Source organism: Sapajus apella, unplaced genomic scaffold (assembly GCF_009761245.1).
Source record: "Sapajus apella isolate SASKATOON/1434 unplaced genomic scaffold, GSC_monkey_1.0 scaffold12, whole genome shotgun sequence".
NCBI lineage: Eukaryota > Metazoa > Chordata > Mammalia > Primates > Cebidae > Sapajus > Sapajus apella.
In genome coordinates, this window is record NW_022436952.1 from 32,114,444 (window position 1) to 32,130,096 (window position 15,653).

At 46.5% G+C, this 15,653-nt stretch overlaps 4 pseudogenes across 4 annotated transcripts; 3 read left to right on the forward strand and 1 right to left on the reverse strand.

Annotated features, from left to right (window-relative positions):
• Positions 1-930: 930 nt before the first annotated feature.
• On the forward strand, positions 931-3,258 carry LOC116553381 (annotated as a pseudogene). The gene has a single exon (XR_004269733.1). The product of XR_004269733.1 is annotated as a protein ITPRID2-like (transcript).
• Positions 3,259-4,290: 1,032 nt separating this feature from the next.
• LOC116552673 lies at positions 4,291-7,284 on the reverse strand (annotated as a pseudogene). The gene has a single exon (XR_004269486.1). The product of XR_004269486.1 is annotated as a mitochondrial potassium channel ATP-binding subunit pseudogene (transcript).
• Positions 7,285-7,349: 65 nt separating this feature from the next.
• LOC116553379 lies at positions 7,350-11,139 on the forward strand (annotated as a pseudogene). Its single transcript, XR_004269731.1, has one exon. The product of XR_004269731.1 is annotated as a vigilin pseudogene (transcript).
• LOC116553380 lies at positions 11,140-13,739 on the forward strand (annotated as a pseudogene). Its single transcript, XR_004269732.1, has one exon. The product of XR_004269732.1 is annotated as a DNA cross-link repair 1A protein pseudogene (transcript).
• The last annotated feature ends 1,914 nt before the right edge of the window (positions 13,740-15,653 follow it).

Consider the following 15,653-nt stretch of genomic DNA (forward strand, 5'->3'; position numbering starts at 1 on the left):
CCACTCATTTCTCTACCTCTGAGCCTTAACTGTTTCTATTATGAGAGGAGAGATTTGACTATTCAGTGGTTCCCAGTCTTTTGTATTTCGCAGGTCATAAAACGTGAAAAAATAAACCTGAGATTTCTAGTTTTTATTTTTTGAAACAGTCTCACTGCATAGCCCAGGCTGGAATGCAATGGCACCATCTTGGCTCACTATAACCTCTGACTCCCAGGCTCAAGCAATTCTCCTGCCCCAACCTCCCAAGTAGCTGGGACTACAAGTGTGTACTACCATACCCAGCTAATATTTTGTATTTTTAGTAGAGATGAAGTTTCACTATGTTGACCAGGCTGATCTCAAACTCCTGACCTCAAGCGATCCACCCACCTCAGCCTCCTAAAGCACTGGGATTACAAGTGTGAGCCACCAGGCCTGGGCAAGATTTCTAATTTTTAATTTTAATGTCCATGTAAGAGCATTGAAGCAACTATCCTCTATTTATCAGCATCTTTTCACAAAACAATTTTTAGTATCAACATTATAGGGAGATCATACTTGTAGAAGAATGGAGTAGAATCTATTTTATTTTATGAAATTATAAAAAACCTGATTACATTTTCCATATTGTCTTAATTTTGTAGAATAGGGGTGAAAACTTTATCACAATATGTGTCTGAGGATCATTATTCAGAAACCACAAGAGACTTGTCCTGCAGGGTCTCTTCTGGCTCTGACACTCTAGGATTAAAATAAACAGTAGTAGGATCTGAAACTTCCTTTATAAAAATTATGACAAATCTGACCTAACTGACTCCATCTTGCTTCTAACCTCCAAGCTGCACTTGCTCATTCCTGGGCACAGGCCAACCTAACTATGGGAGGAATTTTTACTGTTTAACTTTGAAACAAAGATAGTAGTCCCTTCCTGAAATAAACCACCTCATTGTTTGGGAATCAGATCTCTTTAGTTAAATCGACCATTTTCATCTCTCCATCATCTGTGAAGAAAGAAGAAGCCCCCCAGAGTGAGGCACCGGGCATGGAGGACTGCCATCATGGAAGGACTCCTACCTGTTCACGGCTTGCTCCAGCACCAATGTCTCAGTCCACCTGCTCCCTTCACTCCATCCACTCTGAGTGGCAAGAAAGGCCCCTGTGTGAGCACACAAGAACTCTGAGCACTCACAGTGTGCCCAACATATCAGGGGTTACCTGTAGTGCCTTCGCTTCCCCTTTTGGGTGTCCTTACTCACATAGACATGCCACCTACCCTCACTGAGTGTGCTCTGTGGATCCTCCTTCAGCCATAGAAATGCAGTTGCGAAGAGTATTACACGGTATTAGAAACTCACTGCAGAGTCTTTCACAGTACCCTATGATGAGAGTACCTGATCTTGCTGCTGCTCCATATAGTACTCAGAAATCATCTGTTCTACCTCTTTATGAAAATACTTTTCAGGAGCTCCAGGTAATGAAGTGAAGCCTGAATTTGTTTAGAACACAAATGATGGATTTAGAATTGGCAACGCTGTGTCAGCATGGTTTATCATCACATGACTGAGGAGGAAAGGTTTGAATTTGATCAGCTCCAGGGCTTGAGAAATTCCGTCCGAAGAGAACTTCAGGACCTGGAACTGCAGCTGGAGGAGTGCCTGCTGGGCCTGGAGGAGCAGCTTCGTGCTGTGCGCATGCCTTCACACTTCCGCTCCTCCGCACTCATGGGAATGTGTGGCAGTAGAAGCGCTGATAACTTGTCATGCCCTTCTCCATCGAATATAATGGAACTAGTCACCGAACTGATACAGGAACAGTCATGCCTGAAGTCTGAATTGGGCCTAGGACTTGGAGAAATGGGATTTGAAATTCCTCTTGGAGAAAGCTCAGAATCTGTTTTTTTCCCAAGCAACATCAGAATCATCATCTGTATGTTCTGGTCCCTCTCATGCTAATAAAAAAACTGGAGTACCTTCCACTGCTTCAGTGGGCAAACCCAAAACCCCATTAGTGGCGAGGAAGAAAGAATTCCGAGCATCGGTGGCTCTAATGCCAACGGCTCCTTCTAGAACAGGCTCTGTACAGACACCTCCAGATTTGGGAAGTTCTGAGGAAGTTGATGCAGCTGAAGAAGCCCCAGAGGTTATAGGACCTAAATCTGAAGTGGAAGAAGGGCATGGAAAACTCCCAGTAATGCCAGCTGCTGAGGCAATGCATAAAAATGTGGAGCAAGATGAGTTGCAGCAAGTCATATGGAAGATTAGGGTCTATCGTTGGGGAAATCAGACGGGAAATTGCAAGTGGACTTTGGCAGCAGTATCTTCAAGTAAAGCATCTAATTCTAAGCAAGATAATCATTAAATAGAAATTATAGGCTGACATGGATCCTATTAGCTGTGTAATACTGGAGTTACCAATGATAGGCACTGGTGGAGGTGTTACTTGTGCTTTGGAAGACACTTGCTGCTGAACTGGGCTACTGTATACAGTGTACAATGTGTATTTCTTCAAGTGTATCTTTTAAAAAAACATACATAGAAACTTAGGCACTTTGCTATTTCTTTTCTAAACTATCAAAAACTGTAGCAGTTTGTAAAGCCTAACATTTGTTTGTATGTCAATATTTTTCATTTGATTCCCTATTAGAATTAATTATAAAACTTGAAGACTTCCAGACTTGGCCAACTTATAAATAACATATTTCTTCATACTGGCTTCTTAAAACACTGACCTCTATGAGGTATTTACCGTGCAATAACTGATTCATTTTTTGAGAGCTTGAAGCAACCAATTTCTCACTCCACTGCTGTTACTTAATGTCACTACCAAGAAGAAAAACTATTCTGTTGTTAAAAAAAAAATTGCTCTTAATTCTTGAAGAGGTTACTAATAGCAGTAGGATAGAATTATATGAGGTTACCTACAACTACTTAATGTTCTTACACCGTAAGCCTTTTTGCTTTACTCAAGACAAATGTAATTTTATCATTTCTTATGTAGTATTTTTCTTTTTGAAATGTGCCTTATGTTAAACACTATGTACTTTCAGTTTTTGCATTGTCCAGACTTATTAGATAGAAATGTTTCTTCTTCTCTCTTTTAGACTAAATAGTAGAGTATCATCCAAATAATGGAGCCCATGACTTGAATGAATAGAAAGGAATAAGCTAGTGTTTGTTTTTTCAAAATGGAAGTAATTTAGATTTGTTCTCTTCCATACATAAAATGATTTTAGTTCAGTTTCTACCAGTGAAAGCTATTTGTTTTTATGAAAAAAAAGGAAAATGTTTTCCTATTGGGTTTTATATGTGTTAAATAAATGTGTAAAGTAACCACCAAAAAAAAAAAAAATTTTTTTTTTCATCTGATAGATAACAGTTTCCCCCACAGGAGTCATGCCATTTTGCACTCCCACCAGTAATGTGGGAGCAGATCTGCCTCGCATGGGGCTTCTCTAGAGTTGTCATGCCCTGAGCCTGCGTGGTGGGAGACAGTGAGCCTGGAGAGGGCAGGGCCAGAGCATTATCTGACCTAAGACGCTTGCAATGATCCAGGGGAGAAGGTGATGGGTTGGAGGCGGGGCAGGTTCCCAGAGGCTGGGGAGGGACCTCCAGAAGGCAGTTACTGTTTGCGAAGTAGTGCCAGCTGACCTGCAATGGGATGAGAACGTTGTGCTGACCCATGGCCCTGGGGATGAGGTGCAGTTCTGGGAGAAAGCCCTGACCTGCAGAGAGCCAGGCAGTCCTCATCAGTGTCGCACTGCATTTGGCTAAATGGTTGTCTGCCCCCATGTATCTGAGAGTTAGATGACATTCCCTGTAGGCCCTTGGGAAATCTGGCTCACTAATTTATTACTGAAATTTATTTCTATTCTATCTTTGTCCAAAAAAATACCTGAGGCCGCCAGGCTGACTTTGGTGGGCTTTTTTGACTATGAGTGGTAGAAACATGGTTCTACCAACCAAATGTGTGTACACACCATGCTGCAGCTGCTGGGCCACCTGTCTGTCCTGCCAACAGGACACAAGCTTCACAGGGGCAGGGGCTGTCCTCATTCCCCATAGTAGGCTCAGTGGCACATGGCAGGTGCTTCATTAATAAACACTCTGGAAGGACTGAGTACCATGGTTACAGCACAGCACCGCACTGTGCTTTGCAAGTATTTTACTGTAGATTATCCCACATACACTCTCAAAACAGGCATTCCTCATCAAGCACTGCTAGGCTCCCGCTCTCCACTGTGGAGCTAAGGCCGAGGCAAGGTTAGGCAGATGGCATGGCTCTTGCAATCTAGCTCTTCCAGCTGGACTAGCCGTGGGGCTTAACTGCTCCTTTAGTGGGCTGGTGGAGGGCTGGATTTGGAGAAGTTGCCCAGATGTAAGGAGAGCCTTAGAATCTGGTGTCAGAGGCGTCTTGGGCAGCTTGAGGCTGGTGACTGAGGAGGTGAAGCAGGCCTTGGCTGGCTGGCTTCCTGGTGAGGGAGGGGTCAGGCCAACAAGCAGGGACCCCAGGCAGGGCTCATGGACTCGCCAGGAAGCTGAGGCCTGCTCTGGGCTGCCCTAGGGAGGGGTTTAGCTGCGAGGCAGCCGGGAGCCAGCCCCAGGCTCTGCTTCTGGGCCTCTAGCCTCTGATCTGTCAGGAAGTGGGATATCAAATCAGGGTGGATGTGGGCCTGGGGTTTTTGGATGGCTTGTCCCCAGAGTAGCATCTAGTTCTAAACCATACCCACAAGAGCCTGTGGGTCCCACTCTGGCTCCTGCACACAAACTTGAGCCACTTGCTGCCTCTTCCAGGCTGGCCTCCCCAGCACCAGCTGCTCCATCAGTGAACTGCCACCACCCCTGAAAGAGGGCACTGACTGCCCTTCTTTGCACAGATAAATCCAGAATGCCTGGCTGACTGTGAAGGTACAGGGCAGGCACCCCCTCTTCCCCTGCTCAGGGGAGCTGGGCCCCATATAGTCCCACAGCCTTGATGTGTCTGGACCGGGGAAGGATCCCAGCAGGAAGTGACGGCAGTGAGGAGGTGGGGAGGGCCGGTGCATCTGCAGCAGGGCAGGAGCATGAGGTCCTGGGGCACCAGCTCAGCTAAGGCCCTACTTGTGTGCCTTTCCAGGCCCCTCCGAAGCCAGCTGGAGCCTAGCCCTCATCCACAGTTTCAGGGCCACAGACGCCTGTCACTCAGGCTGTCTGCCTTCCCCTTTTAAGGTGCGCCTCCCAGACCTTGCTGTGGAGACTGCCTGTCCACAGCCATACTCTCCTGGACTGATTCTGTACTGGATTCTGCAGTAGGTGCTCCATTGAGCTCTGTACTCATCAGCACTGTGGGCAGGAAGCTGAGAGCTCCAGGTTGGCATCAGCCCTTCCTGTCTCCATCAGAGCTGGGTGTCCTTGATGTAGAAGGAGGTGGATCCACCATCTCAGTGGGTCAAAGACTCCAGGCACACAGGGCAGGGCCAGCAGAAGACAGTCAGGCAGACTGGTGCTTCTTCCCTCCTACCCTGACCCAAGAGTTGGGCCCGGTTAGGCCTGTGTCCTTCAGGGGTGGGAAAGGGAGTTGAAATCTAGACATCAGGACTGTGTTCCCCATTCAGGGAGAAGGGAGGGAAACTGTTTGGAAGACAGGGATTGTGTGTTCTGGGGTGAGCCAGGGGATAGGCTCCTTCTCCCAGGGTCCAGCGAGGCAGTCAGTCTAGGGAAGTAAGGTCCTGGCAAGGGTGTGGGAAGAGCCTAGGTTTGAGTTCCCAGCCCATGGCAGACCCTGTTTTTTAAAAACTCCCTGGTGCTGCAGGCCTGGCCAACTTGAGGCTGTTGGGTGGGGTGGGGACACTGTGCAGAGCGTCTCTGAGAGGTCTGGAGGGGTCTGGGCAAAGGGAGAGAAGAGTGGAGGCACCTTGTGGAACTCTGCCTCTGCCCGTGTGCAGCCCAGTGACTCTGGTGGACTCTGGTGGGAGGGAGGTGGCCGGCAGGACTTGAGATGGAAGGGAGGGTTGGGCCTCCCCTGCCAGCCACTCGGCCCGCCCCGGCTTTATTGCGAGCAGGAGCGGCCACAGCAACTCTCCACATGCTGGCCCTCCTGGGGGCTCAGTCCCCAGTGTGTTCCCCCCAGGCTGAGCCCCAGCCCTAGCACCGACACTTGGCAGCGACCACACCTCAGGGGCTCTTCTCAAGACTTGCGCAGGGAGCTTCCGGGGCCTTCTGGCTTCTTGGGTGGTGGGGCTGCCGTCTTTGGGGCATACAGCCCACCCTTCTTCAGGAGTTCTTCATGGTTCCCAGCCTCCCAGACGCAGCCATTGGCCATGATGACGATGCTGAGCCGGTGAGCAATGACCAGCACCGTGCGGCCCGCACTGACCCGGTCCAGGGCCTGCTGCACAACCCGTTCAGACTCCGCAACCAGCACACTGGTGGCTTCGTCCAGGATAAGCACTGTGGGCTGCTTGATGAGGGCTCGGGCGATGGCCAGGTGCTGCTTCTGGCCCCCAGACAGGGTAGTGCCCCTCTCACCGACAACCGTGTTGTAGCCCTCAGGGAAGCTGGTGATGAACTCGTGGGCATTGGCCTCCTGGGCAGCTGCATACACCTCTTCATCAGAAGCTCCTGGCTTCCCAAAGTGGATGTTCTCCATGATGGTTGTCCCAAACAGGATCAGCTCCTGGCTAATGAAGTCAATGACCTGGCCTCGGAGCCAGGAGGGGTCAAAGGTGTGCAGGTCCCGCCCATCCAGCATCACCACGCTTGCCGTGGGGTCGTAGAAGCGCTCCAGCAGGGAAGCCATGGTGGTCTTTCCTCCCCCAGACTGGCCCACGAGGGCCATGATCTTGCCAGGGGGCAGCATCAGGGTGAAGTCTTTCAGCATCTCGAAGCCGGGGTGACAGGGGTAGCTGAAGCAAATGTTGTGAAATGTGACGGTGCCATGCAGGTGCTCTTTGGGGATGCAGCAGCCCCCAGACAGCGGGATGCAGGGGCTCAGGGCCATGTACTCAAAGACCCGGGAGCCTGAGCTCAGCCCCCGGAGCACCTGGCCAAACAGGATGGAGAGGTTGGCCGTGGACTTTTGCACTGTCTGGGAGGCCACCAGGAAGGACATGAGGTCTCCCCCTGTCAGCTGCTGTCCAGCCACAAGGGAGCCCCCAATAAACAGGGTGCCCAAGACCATGCAGTTGAAGGTGATGTTGGAAAGCCCTTGGAACAAGACGACGCCCTGGCCCAGCTCTTCTGCCCGGGAGCGGCAGGCTTCCCGTTCTGCCCCGTAGCGCTCCTCCTCAAGGACGAGGGTATGGCAGAGGTGGTGGAGGTAGCGCTTCTATGTCTGCCTGGTCCCAGCTGTCTTTGGTCAAAGACCAAGGCCTCTCCATCATGGTGTAAGGAAAGCTGGATGCTGTCATGAAAGCTCGGAAGGACACTGTTGCTAGACTGCAGACTCAGGCCTCAGCAACTGTTGCTATTCCCAAAGAACACCATCGCTCTGTTATTGGCAAAAATGGAGAGAAACTGCAAGACTTGGAGCTAAAAACTGCAACCAAAATCCAGATCCTACGCCCAGATGACCCCAGCAATCAGATCAAGATCACTGGCACCAAAAAGGGCACTGAGAAAGCTTGCCATGAAGTCTTACTTATCTCTGCTGAGCAGGACAAACGTGTTGTAGAGAGGCTAGAAGTAGAAAAGGCATCGCCGGGCTGTATAATGGGCTGGTTGGCGAGATCATGCAGGAGACAGGGACGCGCATCAACATTCCCCCACCCAGTGTGAACCAGACATAGATCGTCTTTACTGAAGAGAAGGAACAATTGGCTCAGGCTGTGGCTCGCATCAAGAAGATTTATGAGGAGAAGAAAAAAAAGACTACAACCATCGCAGTGGAAGTAAAGAAATCCCAGCACAAGTATGTCATCAGGCCCAAGGGCAATTCTTTGCAGGAGATCCTTGGGAAAACCGGCGTTTCAGTTGAGATTCCACCCTCAGACAGCATCTCAGAGACTGCAATACTTTGAGGCGAGCCTGAAAAGTTAGGTCAGGCGTTGACTGAAGTCTATGCCAAAGCCAATAGTTTCACCGTCTCCTCTGTCGCCGCCCTTTCCTGGCTTCACAATTTCATCATTGGCAAGAAAGGACAGAACCTGGCCAAAATCACTCAGCAGATGCCAAAGGTTCACATCGAGTTCACAGAGGGCGAAGACAAGATCACCCTGGAGGGCCCTACCAAGGATGTCAATGTGGCCCAGGAACAGATAGAAAGCATGGTCAAAGATTTGATTAACCGATGGACTACATAGAGATCAACATCGACCACAAGTTCCACAGGCACCTCATTGGGAAGAGTGGCGCCAACATAAACAGGATCAAAGACCAGTACAAGGTGTCCATGTGCATCGCTCCCGACAGTGAGATGAGCAACTTGATCCGCATCAAGGGGGACCCGCAGGGTGTGCAGCAGGCCAAGCGAGAGCTGCTGGAGCTTGCGTCTCACATGGAAAATGAGCATACCAAGGATCTAATCATTGAGCAGAGATTTCATCTCGCAATCATTGGGCAGAAGGGTGAACGGATCCATGAAATTCGTGACAAACTCCCAGAGGTTATCATCAATTTCCCAGACCCAGCACAAAAAAGTCACATCGTCTAGCTCAGAGGACCCAAGAATGAGGCGGAAAAATGCACAAAATACATGCAGAAGGTGGTGGCAGATCTGGTGGAAAACAGCTACTCAATTTCTGTTCCCATCTTCAAACAGTTCCACAAGAACATAATTGGGAAAGGAGGTGCAAACATTAAAAAGATTCGTGAGGAAAGCAACACCAAGATTGATCTTCCAGCAGAGAACAGCAATTCAGAGACCATTATCATCACAGGCAAGCGAGCCAACTGCAAAGCTGACCGGAGCAGGATTCTGTTTATTCAGAAAGACCTGGCCAACATAGCCGAGGTAGAGGTCTCCAACCCCGCCAAGCTGCACAACTCCCTCATTGGCACCAAGGGCCGTCTGATCTGCTCCATCATGGAGGAGTGTGGTGGAGTCCACATTCACTTTCCCGTGGAAGGCTCAGGAAGCGACACTCTTGTTATCAGGGGCCCTTCCTCGGATGTGGAGAAGGCCAAGAAGCAGCTCCTGCATCTGGCGGAAGAGAAGCAAACCAAGAGCTTCATTGTTGACATCCACACCAAGCCAGAATACCACAAATTCCTCATCGGCAAGGGGGGTAGCAAAATTCACAAGGTGCATGACAGCACTGGAGCATGCGTCATCTTCCCTGCGGCCGAGGACAAGGACCAAGACCTGATCATTATCATTGGAAAGGAGGACGCTGTCCAGGAGGCACAGAAGGAGCTGGAGGCCTTGATCCAAAACCTGGATAATGTGGTGGAAGACTATATGCTGGTGGACCCCAGGCACCACCGCCACTTTGTCATCTGAAGAGGCCAGGTCTTGCAGGAGACTGCTGAAGAGTATGGTAGTGTGATGGTCAGCTTCCCACGCTCTGGCACACAGAGCGACAGTCACCCTCAAGGGCACCAAGGACTGTGTGGAAGCAGCCAAGAAGCGCATTCAGGAGATCATTGAGGACCTGGAAGCTCAGGTGACATTAGAATATGCTATACCCCAGAAATTCCATCTATCTGTCATGGGCCCCAAAGGTTCCAGAATCCAGCAGATTACTCGGGATTTCAATGTTCAAATTAAATTCCCAGACAGAGAGGAGAACCCAGTTCACAGTGTAAAGCCAGTTGTCCAGGAGAACGAGGATGAACCTGGGGAGGGGAGAGAGGCCAAAGATGCTGACCCTGGCTCTCCAAGGAGGTGTGACATCATCATCATCTCCGGCCGGAAAGAAAAGTGTGAGGCTGCCAAGGAAGCCCTGGAGGCACTGGTTCCTGTCACCATCGAAGTAGAGGTGCCCTTTGACCTTCACCGTTACATCATTGGGCAGAAAAGAAGTGGGATCCGCAAGATGATGGATGAGTTTGAGGTGAACATACATGTCCCAGCACCTGAGCTGCAGTCCGACATCATCGCCATCACAGGCGTCGCTGCAAATTTGGACCAGGTCAAGGCTGGACTGCTGGAGCGTGTGAAGGAACTACAGGCCAAGCAAGAGAACCGGGCTTTAAGGAGTTTTAAGCTGAGTGTCACTGTAGACCCCAAATACCATCCCAAGATTCTTGGGAGAAAGGGGGCAGTGATTACCCAAATCCAGCTGGAGCACGACGTGAACATCCAGTTCCCTGATAAGGATGATGGGAGCCAGCCTCAGGACCAAATTACCATCACAGGGTATGAAAAGAACACAGAAGCTGCCAGGGACGCTATATTGAGAATTGTGGGTGAACTTGAGCAGATGGTTTCTGAGGATGTCCCGCTGGACCACCATGTTCACGCCCGCATCATCAGGGCCCGCGGCAAAGTCATTTGCAAAATTATGGACGAATTCAAGGTGGACATTTGCTTCCCACAGAGCGGAGCCCCAGACCCCAACTGCGTCACTGTGACAGGGCTCCCAGAGAACGTGGAGGAAGCCATTGACCACATCCTCAACCTAGAGGAGGAATATCTGGCCGATGTGGTGGACAGTGAGGCGCTGCAGGTGTACATGAAACCCCTGGCACACGAGGAGGCCAAGGCGCCATCCAGAGGCTTTGTGGTGCGGGATGCACCCTGGACCGCCAGCAGCAGTGAGAAGGCTCCTGACATGAGCAGCTCTGAGGAATTTCCCAGCTTTGGGGCTCAGGTGGCTCCCAAGACCCTCCCTTGGGGCCCCAAATGATAATGATCAAAAAGCAGAAACCTCTCCAGCCTGCTGACCCGAACCCAACCACACAATGGTTTGTCTCAATCTGACCCAGTGGCTGGACCCTCCGTAAATTATTGACGCTCTCCCCACTTCCCGAGGTCTCACAGAGAAGCCTAGCGCCTGGCTCTGTGTGCGCTGCTCCTACAGGCCTGGCCGTGTCCAGTGCCCACTCAGGACCTGCTCCACTGTTAACACTAAACAAGGTCATGAGCCCTCATGCTAAGATAACAGACTCCACCTCCTGGTCCACCCATCATGCCAGTCAGCACTCTGACTTTCTTCATGAGAGCACCGCAGCTGCGGCTAGGATTCGACTTCCTGTGTCATGAACTCAGGAAATAAACTTCCTTGATTGACTTTATAAAAAACAAAACAAAACAAAAAAACAACTTTTTTTTTTGGAAAAAGAAAAGAGAGAAAGCTCGAAAGATGGCAGTCTTGAAGAAGATGACAGCTGTACTTTGTTTATAAAACAATATGGTCCCTTACTGAAGGACCAGGATGAGAGCTGCCCCAAAGTAAATAGCTTCTTAACTCAGAATAAGCATGATGAAGGATTGTATAGATTCAGTAGTCTAAATGATTTGTCTCAACCTATTTCCCAAAATAATGAGAGTACTTTGCCGGCATATCGTGGTGGTGATTTTGTGTTGTTTCCACCTGCATTGGCAGGGAAGCTTGCTGCCTCTGCTCATCAGGCAACTAAAGCAAAACCTGATGAGCCAGAATTTCACTCATCTCAATCAAACAACCAGAAACAAGTAATTGAAGAATCAGCTATTTACAGTCAAGTTTCTCTTTTGTTAGTTAAGAGTTTAACGTTGAAACCTTTTGAAAGCCAGGGAAGAGGGCATCTTTCTTCCCAATCAACCCAAAGCAAAAATAGAAAATTATCAAATGAGAGCTTGAATGCTAATAATAATACTAACTCAGCATGTTTCTGCAGAAAGAAATTAGATGGTGTACCAATTGGTAAAGCTATCATTTTAAATACAGAAAACTTTTCTAGTACACCTCCTGCTAAGTCTTTGAAATATTGCCTTCTGGTCCTAAGTGTAAGGCAAGACATCCTTCTACAAAAGTAATGAAGCAAACAGATATAGGTGTGTATTTTGGACTACCTCCCAAAAGAAAAGAAGAGAAATTGCTAGGGGAAAGTGCATTAAAAGGGATAAACTTAAATCCAGTTCCAAGTCCTAATAAAAAGAGGTCCTGGCAGTGCAAGAGGAAAGCAGAAAAATCTTTAAGTGATTTAGAATTTGATGCGAAGAATTTAAATAAGAGTCAGTTTTCTGTGGAACTTTCTAGTGAGAGGTCACAGCGTCAAAAAAAGAGACTTAAAAAGTCAAATTCACCACCGGAAACAGTGCATCAGAAGAGATCAGATCACCTTACTAATGCAGAATCTGAAACAGTCAATTTAAGTAAAGTCAAAGTCTTCACAAAATCAGCTCATGGTGGGCTGCAAAGGAGGAACAAGAAAATCCCAGAGTCATCTACTGTAGGAGAATTAAGAAAAAAGACATATCCATTTTATAAGAAAATACCTGGAACTGGCTTTACAGTTGATGCCTTTCAGTATGGCGTGGTTGAAGGCTGCACAGCCTATTTTCTCACACATTTTCATTCTGATCATTATGCTGGATTGTCTAAACACTTCACATTTCCCGTTTATTGTAGTGAGATAACTGGCAATTTGTTGAAGAACAAGCTTCATGTGCAAGAACAATATATCCATCCATTGCCACTGGACACCAAATGTATCATGAATGGTGTCAAAGTTGTTTTGCTTCATGCCAATCACTGTCCAGGTGCTGTCATGATCCTCTTCTGTCTTCCTAATGGTACTGTCATATTACACACGGGAGACTTCAGAGCAGATCCCAGCATGGAACATTCTCTTCTTGCGAACCGGAAAGTCCATGTGCTGTACTTAGATACCACATATTTTAGCCCAGAATACACCTTTCCATCTCATCAAGAGGTTATCCAGTTTGCCATCAACACTGCCTTTGAGGCTGTAACTCTAAACCCACGTGCTCTTGTTGTCTGTGGTATTTACTGTGTTGGAAAAGAGAGTCTTCCTAGCCGTTGCTGATGTTTTAGGTTCAAAAATGGGCATGTCCCAAGAAAAATATAAAACACTACAGTGCCTCGATATACCAGAAATTGATTCACTCATCACTACAAACATGTGCAGTTCATTGGTTCACCTTCTCCCAATGATGCAAATTAATTTCAAGGGCTTACAGGGTCATTTGGAGAAATTTGGTGGGAAATATAATCAGATTTTGGCATTTAGACCTACAGGATGGACACACTCTAACAAGTTCACTAGTATAGCAGATATTATTCCCCAGATCAAAGGAAACATTTCAGTATGTGGAATTCCTTACAGTGAACACAGCAGCTACCTGGAAATGAAATGCTTTGTCCAAATGGCTGAAGCCCCAGAAAATCATACCTACTATAAATGTTGGCACCTGGAAATCTAGGAGCACGATGGAGAAATATTTTAGAGGTGGAAACTGGAAGCTGGATATTGATGATACCTCCGAGGATTCAGTAGTAGTTAAGTTCCTTGGTTGTAGCTTGTTAGTAGTTAAGTCTATAGAGATATGAAATGCACTTTGTGTGGAAAACCTTCATGAAGATTGTCCAGATAGTTTAGTTTCTCATTTATGTTTGAACAACATGTTCCTGGTGCTGAATGCCTCTCAGCATCATCAAGGATAACTGAAACTGAGTCTCCCTGGGACCCTTACTTTCTTGCCCCTTGCCCTCCATGGGCAGTTATATTCTGCATCAAGCCCTAGAAGAGGAAGCAAAGGCAGATTCAGGGACCAAAAGGATTAATGATAATTAATAAACTAGATTGAAACATGATATGTATAAGCAATTATGCATCTTTAAAATTATGAGATGAAAGTTTTATATGTATACTTAAATAAAATTAATATAAAATTTGTAAAAAATATATTTTTTGAGTTCTGTATTAATTTGGCTTCCATATGGCTGCTGAAATCAAGCTTATTAAACATGATACAATGTTAATGGCTGTTCCTCTCCCTCCACCCATTTCTCCACCATCTACATGCTTTTTAAGCCATCCCTCTCCCCTTTCTGGGAAGTGAGGAATGTAGACATACTCTCATCACAGACCTAAAAGGCACTTCTTGTGGATATGTGGATGTCTGGTATCAGATACTGCAGCAATAGCAGTTCTGTTCTTGCAGAGCAGAGGCCTGGCATTTTGTTTTCCACTTTCCTGTGCTAAGTGAGTCCAGTAATTAAGCCACACTCACTCCTTGGAAACAACTCTCATGTATCAGAATCTCACCGATGGTTCATGGGCTTCCAGCAGAATATATCCCTCCCTTTTATTATAGAATAGTATACAGGAATTCATTTGGACAGAAGGAGCCTCTCTATGTAACAGGCAGCCTTCTACTATTGGTCACAATCAATCAATGATCCAGGCAGTAATTATGATTTTCCACATTCCTCAGAGCTGCTCTCTTCTGAAATCACTTTGCAAATTTTGTTGACCAATTTGCAAACAAAAGAGAATGCAGTTGACCTACCCAACCTAGAAATCTGTTCTGCCTAATTCCCTTAAAAAAACCATTGAGAATGCAAAACAAGTCCCTTTTTCATTTTTTGCAGAAGCACTACAAGAAAGCATGTCTAAAACCACAGAACTATGCACACACAAACACAGACACGTGTGCTCACACACACACACAGAGTCGGGATCAAAGAATAGTTGGAGCATGTTTCTGTATGTTAATGACTTGTTGGGTAGCTATTAAGGTACTAGAATTGATAATTGTGTACACGGGCCTTTCACAATAAAACTGGTTATGACTTGATCCAAGTGCTTAACAATTGGGGCTAAGTCTGACCATACATCACTGTGATAGGATGTGGGCTTTTTTAAGGGTGAAGATACAAGTCTTAACCACAGTGTAACTTACAGTTTCCTTTAAAAAAAAAAAAAAAAAAAGTAAACCTGGCAGCTATAGAATACACTATGTGCATTTACAATAGCTATTTTATATGTTGTAATGTCAACATTTTTAAATTAAATGTTTTACATTCACATACACAAAAAAGGGGGCAAGAACTACAAGCCCCTGGACCTGCGGCGGAAGAAGACGCGTGCCATGCACCACCGGCTCCACAAGCATGAAGAGAGCCTGAAGACCAAGAAGCAGCAGCAGAAGGAGCGGCTGTACCCGCTGCAAAAGTACGCGGTCAAGGCCTGAGTGGCGCGCTGTCAATAAAGCACAGCTGGCTAGAAAAAAAAAAAAAACTGCAGCAAAAAAAAAAAAAAAAAAAAAAACTCATCAGCAACAGGGTCTGAATTTTTTTTTTTTTTTTGGATAACAAGTTTATTTTTTTAAAGGCCTATAGACAATAAACAAAGTAAATAATCAGATCTTCTGTCCTAGAATTGTTCTGTTAAGTTCTAGTCTGTAAGCACTGTTAGTTCAATAATAATTTTTTTTTATTTTTTATTTTTGCAAAGTCTGACCCAAAATTTTAATTTGTAATTTTAGCATGTGTCTCATGCACTTTGGGGAGCATCAAACTAAATCTACAATTGCTAGAAGCCTTGTTACAGTTTAACGCACATTAACTAAAATGTGTACATTTTTAGTGTTCATGATAAATGCAATTATGACCTTATTACACTTTTGGCATTCTTTAAGAAAGCACATTAAGCTTTAATATAGAAATATTTAGGTTACACTTGTGCTCAAGTAATAATATTTGTTCTTTTTTGACTTATTCACTTTTTTTTTATTTATAAACTCAAAGTGATTTTAAAAAACACATTGCTTTATGGCTTTTTTTTCTTTTTTTTCCAGATGAAATT